The sequence below is a fragment of the Borostomias antarcticus genome, assembly GCF_949987555.1.
Source record: "Borostomias antarcticus genome assembly, chromosome: 25".
Taxonomy (NCBI): Eukaryota; Metazoa; Chordata; class Actinopteri; order Stomiiformes; family Stomiidae; genus Borostomias; species Borostomias antarcticus.
In genome coordinates, this window is record NC_140258.1 from 3,833,404 (window position 1) to 3,841,045 (window position 7,642).

Consider the following 7,642-nt stretch of genomic DNA (forward strand, 5'->3'; position numbering starts at 1 on the left):
ATATAGATAGACAGCTGACAGTGGAGCGACAAGGGACGAGGAGGAATGACAGAATTGACGTCTTGCGTAATAATGACCCTCGTCTGAACGGGACCGGTCACATTATTACTCTCCAACTGAGTCAGAGACTTAATCACCAACTCTTGGACCGGACCTTTACCCTGTCCCTGACCACACCAGGGGTCAGGTGATCTAGTGATGGTGACTCTCATACCTGGAATCTCAGTCCTGCGTGACTCAGAGGACTTTACATTCAGCAGAGTCCATACATGAAGGAAAAATGCCAGATTCCAAACCTAATCGGATCAAATTGCCACGCACAAAATGCTATAACAATGTTATAATAGTCTGATATTATTACAATCTTAATAGATTATACATTGTATATAGTCACAGGTTTTCCAGAGAGTGTCAGAGATTAATGCTGTTTCTCATAAGGGTGGCGGTCTTGTAGGAGAGGCAAGATTTTAAGATTGCAATTCAGCCGAAGATACAATTCATCCGAAGAGTTCCTTCGTTAACGTGATACTGTACAAACAAAGACTTAGAATACAATAAAGAAATATAATCATTTTAGATTATGACCAGTTTCCGTAATACGGAAGCATTCAAATTATTCTACATGTTGTATTTTAAAAAATTGGCCATTTTGGTGGCAGTTTTCGTAAATGGTCTTCACTAGTTTCGGGTCACTCACCGGTGTTCTCAGTCCCTTGGTCACTCTCTTGCTGTCCCCGCGTGTGCGTAGGGCTCTTATTCCCACATAGAGGGCCCTTCCTACAGCAGCAGGTAGTCGGAAAGAAATATTGATCACACAAAACAGCCGCAGTAGCGAAGTCCGTCTGGAGATTCCCGGAGGAGCGCAAAAATAAAAATGTGCTTCAGTGTTTCTATTCCCAGTGGACTGGTCAGTAGTAATGAGAGAGGACTTTCCCCGCAGCGGTCAGAGAGCAGGAGTGTGTGTGGAGAGAAGGAGTGTGTGTGGAGAGCAGGAGTGTGTGTGGAGAGGTGTCTGCCCCTTCCGCTACTCACAGGTCCACACGCCCGCTTACTTCAACCAGACACTATATCTACTGTAGGCTTCATACAACCCGGGGCTATGGATCAGCATTGTAATCACATCGTTTCACTTCAAACAAACCCAAAAAAATCACAACCAGTAGAATCATTTATTTATCATTACTGTTGCTTTCTTGGCGTCTACAACTCGCGTTTATCCTGATTGGAAATGTGTGCACGCATGCTGCGCCTTGAACGCGTTTACTTTCGGTAGTATGACACGCGGCGCGTCACTGCCATCTGGTGGACGCGCAGGGTATTGATCAGGGGGTCGGCTTGTCCGGGTGAACTGGAAGGTTAGGAAACACAACTGCTTTTGTTTAAATAACTGGCTGAGTGAATTTGTGAATGTTGTCAGTATGGAGGGAGATATCTCATATTTATCTTATGCTGACAGAGGGGAGCAGGGAATATGGTCCAAGGTCAGGTCATTTCTTAATACACTCCCCAAGGAAGTTCTTTCTTTATGATTGAAGCTTGTATTGTATGCATGTCCGTTTTGTATTAATGTATATGTGTCTGTGCATATGTGTTGCATGTATACATGTATATGGGCCCTATATGTTGTGTACGCTTGTTTGTATACGTTGATTGTCATGTCTGAGCTACACTCCCCGTTCCCCTCCCTAATCCTGCCTTTGTTGTTGTGGTTGTGGTTGTTTTGTCTTGTCTTTGTGTTGCGTGTAAAATGTTGTCTGACTGTAATACATGTTGTAATTGTATGTGGTTAATGTTATGTCTTCAAAAAATAAAATAAAATATCAATAATTTTTTTTTTTTTTTTAAATAATAGAAAATAAAGTTGCGGCAGTGGCTAGTTGCAAAACTAGAATGGAGAAGTAAGACGCCTCCTTCCCTCCACTAGTCTGGGGGTCCACCTTGGGCAAGTGGTAGTACCCCCTAGCCCCCCTACCTGGGGTTACAGGTATAAACCCCGATGACAGAACAACCTAAAGGAAGAGAGACCCGGCCCGGAGGAAGCCCGGGGCCCTCGTCTGGAGCCAGGCCCAGACGGAGGGCCCGCATGCGAGCGCCTGGTGGCCGGGCTTACCACGGAGCCCGGCCGGGCCCAGCCCGAATAAGCAACGTGGAAGCACCATCTCCTCCTCCATCGTCCCGTGGACCCACCACCCGCGGGAGGAATTGTCGGGGTCGGGTGCGCTGCCAACTAGGTGGCGGTGAAGGCGGGGGACACCGACGGACCGGACCCGGGCGGCAAAGGCTGGCTCTGGGGACATGGAACGTGACCTCGCTGGGGGGGAAGGAGCCGGAGCTTGTGAGGGAGGTGGAGCGATACCAATTACACCTGGTGGGGCTAACCTCCACGCACAGCACCGGCGCCGGAACCAAACTCCTGGATAGGGGTTGGACCCTGTTCTTCTCCGGAGTTGCTCACGGTATGAGGCGTAAGGCAGGTGTGGCTATACTAGCTAGCCCCCAGCTGAGCGCCTCTGTGCTGGAGTTCACCCCAGTGGACGAGAGGGTCGCCTCCCTGCGCCTTAGGACTGTGGGGGGGGGGACTCTGACTGTGGTTTGTGCTTATGCACCGAACAGCAGTTCAGAGTACTCAGCCTTCCTGCAGACCCTGAGTGGAGTCCTTTTGGGGGCTCCTGCAGGGGACTCCAGTGTCCTACTGGGGGACTTCAATGCACACGTAGGCAATGATGGAGAAACTTGGAGGGGCGTGATTGGGAGGCATGGCCACCACGATCTGAACCCAAGTGGTGTTTTGTTGTTGGACTTCTGTGCTAGTCACGGTTTGGCCATAACAAACACCATGTTCGAACACAAGGATGCCCACAAGTACACCTGGCATCAGAACACCTTAGGCCGAAGGTCGATGATCGATTTCGTTATCGTATCATCTGATCTGAGGCCATGCGTTTTGGACACTCGGGTAAAGAGAGGGGCAGAGCTGTCCACTGATCACCACCTGGTGGTGAGCTGGTTTCGATGGCGGGGGAAACTTCTGGACAGACCTGGAAAACCCAAGCGTGTAGTGAGGGTGAACTGGGAACGTCTGGAGGAAGAGCCTGTCCGGAGAGATTTCAATTGCCACCTCCGGCGGAGCTTCTCAGGCATCCCTGTGGAGGTTGGGGACATCGAGCATGAGTGGTTGGTGTTCAAAGCCTCCATTGCTGAAGCTGCGGCTGGGAGCTGTGGCCTGAGGGCCATAGGTACCTCAAGGGGCGGTAACCCTCGGACACCGTGGTGGACAGCGGTGGTGAGGGAAGCCGTCCGACTGAAGAAGGAGGCCTTCCGGGTTATGTTAGCCCGGGAGACCCCAGAAACAGTTGCAGGGTATCGACTGGCCCGGAGGGCTGCGGCTTCGGCCGTGACCAAGGCAAAGCAGCGGGTGTGGGAGGAGTTCGGAGAAACCATGGAGAAGGACTTTCGGTCGGCACCAAAGTGTTTCTGGAAGACCATCAGACACCTCAGGAAGGGAAAGCGGGGGACCATCCAAGCTGTATACAGCAAGGAGGGGACACTGCTGACCTCAACTGGGAGGTTGTTGAGCGTTGGAAGGAGCACTTTGAGGAACTCCTGAACCCGACTAATCCACCCTCTACGATCGAGGCAGAGCCGGAAGATGATGGGGGGTCGTCAATGTCCTTGGAGGAGGTCACTGAGGTAGTCAAACAACTCCACAGTGGCAGAGCCCCAGGGACTGATGAGATCCGTCCAGAAATGCTGAAGGCGCTGGGTGTAGAGGGGCTGTCTTGGTTGACACGCCTCTGTAACATTGCGTGGAAGTCTGGGTCAGTGCCGAAGGAGTGGCAGACTGGGGTGGTGGTCCCAATATTCAAAAAAGGGGACCAGAGGGTGTGTGCGAATTATAGAGGCATCACATTACTCAGCCTCCCAGGGAAAGTTTACTCCAAGGTGCTGGAAAGGAGGGTCCGGCCGATAGTCGAACCTCAGATCGAAGAGGAACAATGCGGATTTCGTCCTGGTCGTGGAACTACCGACCAGCTCTTCACTCTCGCAAGGATCTTGGAGGGGGCTTGGGAGTTTGCCCAACCTGTCTACATGTGTTTTGTGGACTTGGAGAAGGCTTACGACCGGGTCCCCCGAGAGGTCTTGTGGAGGGTTATGCGGGAGTATGGGGTGAGGGGGTCCCTACTTAGGGCCATCCAATCCCTGTACACCCAGAGCGAGAGCTGTGTCCGGGTCCTCGGCAGTAAGTCGTCTTCCTTTCCGGTGGGTGTTGGCCTCCGCCATGGCTGCGCTTTGTCACCAATCCTGTTTGTGATTTTCATGGACAGGATATCGAGGCGTAGCCGGGGGGAGGTGGGTTTGCAGTTCGGTGAGCTGGGGATCACGTCACTGCTTTTTGCAGATGATGTGGTCCTGATGGCATCAGCTGCCTGCGGCCTCCAGCACTCTCTGGATAGGTTCGCAACTGAGTGTGAAGCGGCTGGGATGAGAATAAGCACTTCTAAATCTGAGGCCATGGTTCTCAGCAGGAAACCGGTGGCCTGTCCGCTCCGAGTAGGAAATGAGTCCTTACCCCAAGTGAAGGAGTTCAAGTATCTGGGGGTCTTGTTCACGAGTGAGGGAACCATGGAGAGGGAGTTTGGCTGGAGAATCGGAGCAGCTGGTGCGGTTCTGCAGTCGCTTTACCGCACTGTTGTGACGAAAAGAGAGCTGAGCCAAAAGGCAAAGCTCTCGATCTACCGGTCTATCTTCGTCCCCACCCTCACCTATGGTCATGAAGGATGGGTCATGACCGAAAGAACGAGATCACGGATACAAGCGGCCGAAATGAGTTTTCTCCGGAGGGTGGCTGGGGTCTCCCTGAGAGATCGGGTGAGAAGTTCAGTCATCCGGGAGAGACTCGGAGTAGAGCCGCTGCTCCTTTGCGTCGAAAGGAGCCAGTTGAGGTGGTTCGGGCATCTAGTGAGGATGCCTCCTGGGCGCCTCCCTAGGGAGGTGTTCCAGGCGTGTCCGGCTGGGAGGAGGCCGCGGGGTAGACCCAGGACTAGGTGGCGGGACTACATCTCCGCACTGGCCTGTGAGCGGCTAAAGATTCCCCAGGCAGAGCTGGTTGATGCTGCTAGGGAAAGGGATGTCTGGGGCCCCCTGCTGGAGCTGCTGCCTCCGCGACCCGACCCTGGATAAGCGGATGAAGATGATGATGAAAATAAAGTTTATTTCACCATATATAACCAGTACAGGTACATTGAAATTATTATTATTATCGCTTGTCCTATATCTTATCAGCACTAATCAATTCCTCATTCCAGTTCCTAGGTACACTACTAGGCATTATAAGGTTCCCTATCTGGCCATTTCTGGCCAAACTATCTGTAGTCTAGCAGTCCATCAAATTAACCTTCATCTACTTATTCCATCCAATCATGGATGACTGACTGTGTGTAAGTGGTCAGATTCAAGTTTACAGTACAGTCAATTGTTGTCTATTGTACAGACAAGATGCAAGGTGCTCAAAGTGATCGCATGATCACGCGTTGGTCCGGTGGGGGGGGGGTCGATAGACCAATAGGGGGTGGGGGTGGGATAGGCGTGGTCAGGGGAGAGGGAGGGTGAGGTCAGGGGAGTGGGAGGGTGGGGGAGGGATAGGCGAGGTCAGGGGAGAGGGGGTGGGATAGGCAAGGTCAGGGGAGAGGGGGTGGGATAGGCGAGGTCAGGGGAGTGGGAGGGTGAGACTGGATCTGATCAAAGGGTGTGTCTATTGTACAGACAAGATGCAAGGTGCTCAAAGTGATCGCATGATCACGCGTTGGTCCGGTGGGGGGGGGGATCGATAGACCAATAGGGGGTGGGGGGAGTGGGAGGGTGAGGTCAGGGGAGTGGGAGGGTGAGGTCAGGGGGGTGGGAGGGTGGGGATGGGAGGGATAGGGGAGGTCAGGGGAGTGGGAGGGAGAGACTGGATCTGTTCAATAGGGTGTGTTCAGTGTCGTTCTACTGCAGCTGTTGAGCTCAGGAAAGCAGCTGTTGTGGACCCCCTCCTTCACGGTCCTGATGCTCAGCCATCCTCCGTCCCTCCAGCGAGATGGTGCGACCAGGTGGTGGCTGGTGTCTTCTGTGACGGAGACGTCCTTCTTGCGGCAGCGTTGGTTGTGGAGATCCCTGATGGGTGGGAGCTCCACAGCGCTGATCTTCTGCGCTGGCTTCCCCCCCCTCCGGATGGCACGCCTGTCGTGGGTGTTGCCGCTTAATAACAGCCAACCCACATATCATTGGGAGAAAATATTTGTAAGAAATAGCTTGATTTATTTTTGTTCAGGACAACTCCCCAAATGTTTGGGCCAGGCTGCCAAGGCGGATGAATGCCCAGGATGGATGAGGCCTGGAATATGACCGGTACTTGGTGATCTACAGTAGCCTGGGCGCCCGGTTCCATTATTATCTCAACGTTCCCACAGAAATCCAACTACCCCGGGGAAGAATAATGAACTGCCCTTCTCCACTGTGCCAGAGCCCCGGGCTGAAGGGCTGTTCTGTCACCAGCACAGTGAATGACTCCTGGAATCAATAGCAACGGAGGACGACGACAAGCACGGGTTGTTACTGAATGGCCGCCATGTACTAGCTGGTGCAGTCAGTCACAGTCGCAGACGTCGGTACACAAAAGTATTTTATTGTAAATGTTTGCCATTCTACATACGTGTGGTTATAGTTCTGAAAGAACACAAAAAAAAGAGTGAAAATAAAAGGTAACAAAAATAAATACATTTGTAGAGTCAGAGATGTGTGGAAATCAGACGGACGTTTCAAAAAGCTGGTGACAAGTTTGGATTAAACTGCTTCAGAGACGCATGATTTCACAGAGACTGCGCTTTGCTTTTATGCTCTAGTGTCCTCACTTTCTAGCCGTACAGTAAATACATGTGCTTCTTCATCCTGCCTAAAATATTCCACAACATTCGAGACGACGAGGCGTTACGACATGGCGCCTCGGGCGACACGCGGCCACGCCGTGACGGTGTCATACTTGTAGTGTTATGAGTCGCAACAATGCGAGCGTGCGCGGCGCCGCTCTATAGCATCTCAGCCACGCGAGGCCACAGACCACACCTCCTTCTGAAGCGTCACACGGCCCTTCTAATGACCGTCACACACTCCTGGGTTTCACTCCCTCTCTCCCCGGCTAGAGTCAGGTCATCGCTGAAAACGCCGGGACATGGTCAAAAAACCCAGGAAATGACATCATCTTAGAATACCGGGCCCGCCCTGGGGATTGTCGTGGTAACCAAATCCAGGCGTGAACCAGAGCGCTTATAACAGCATACTGTAACCATCATGACTCGTCGCGCCGTCGTGATGATCAGCTCCAAGTCTTTAACTCTCGACGGTAAAATGCAGAGTAACCAGAAGGAAAGATCTGGGTTCAAACAAACTAAAGACTCAAAACATGTAGAATCACTTTTCTACTAAAAAATACTGCTGTGTTTCATTCCCACCCTGACAGAGTTCTGTCAATAGACTAACTGTCCCAGATCATTCAATATGATTAAAAACAAGACAACAACACCATGGAGAGAAACAAAGCACAATTAGTATCTTACACACACAAAGTGGTCTGGAAAAATAAGCGTGTAAATCTTCCTCTGTCGAT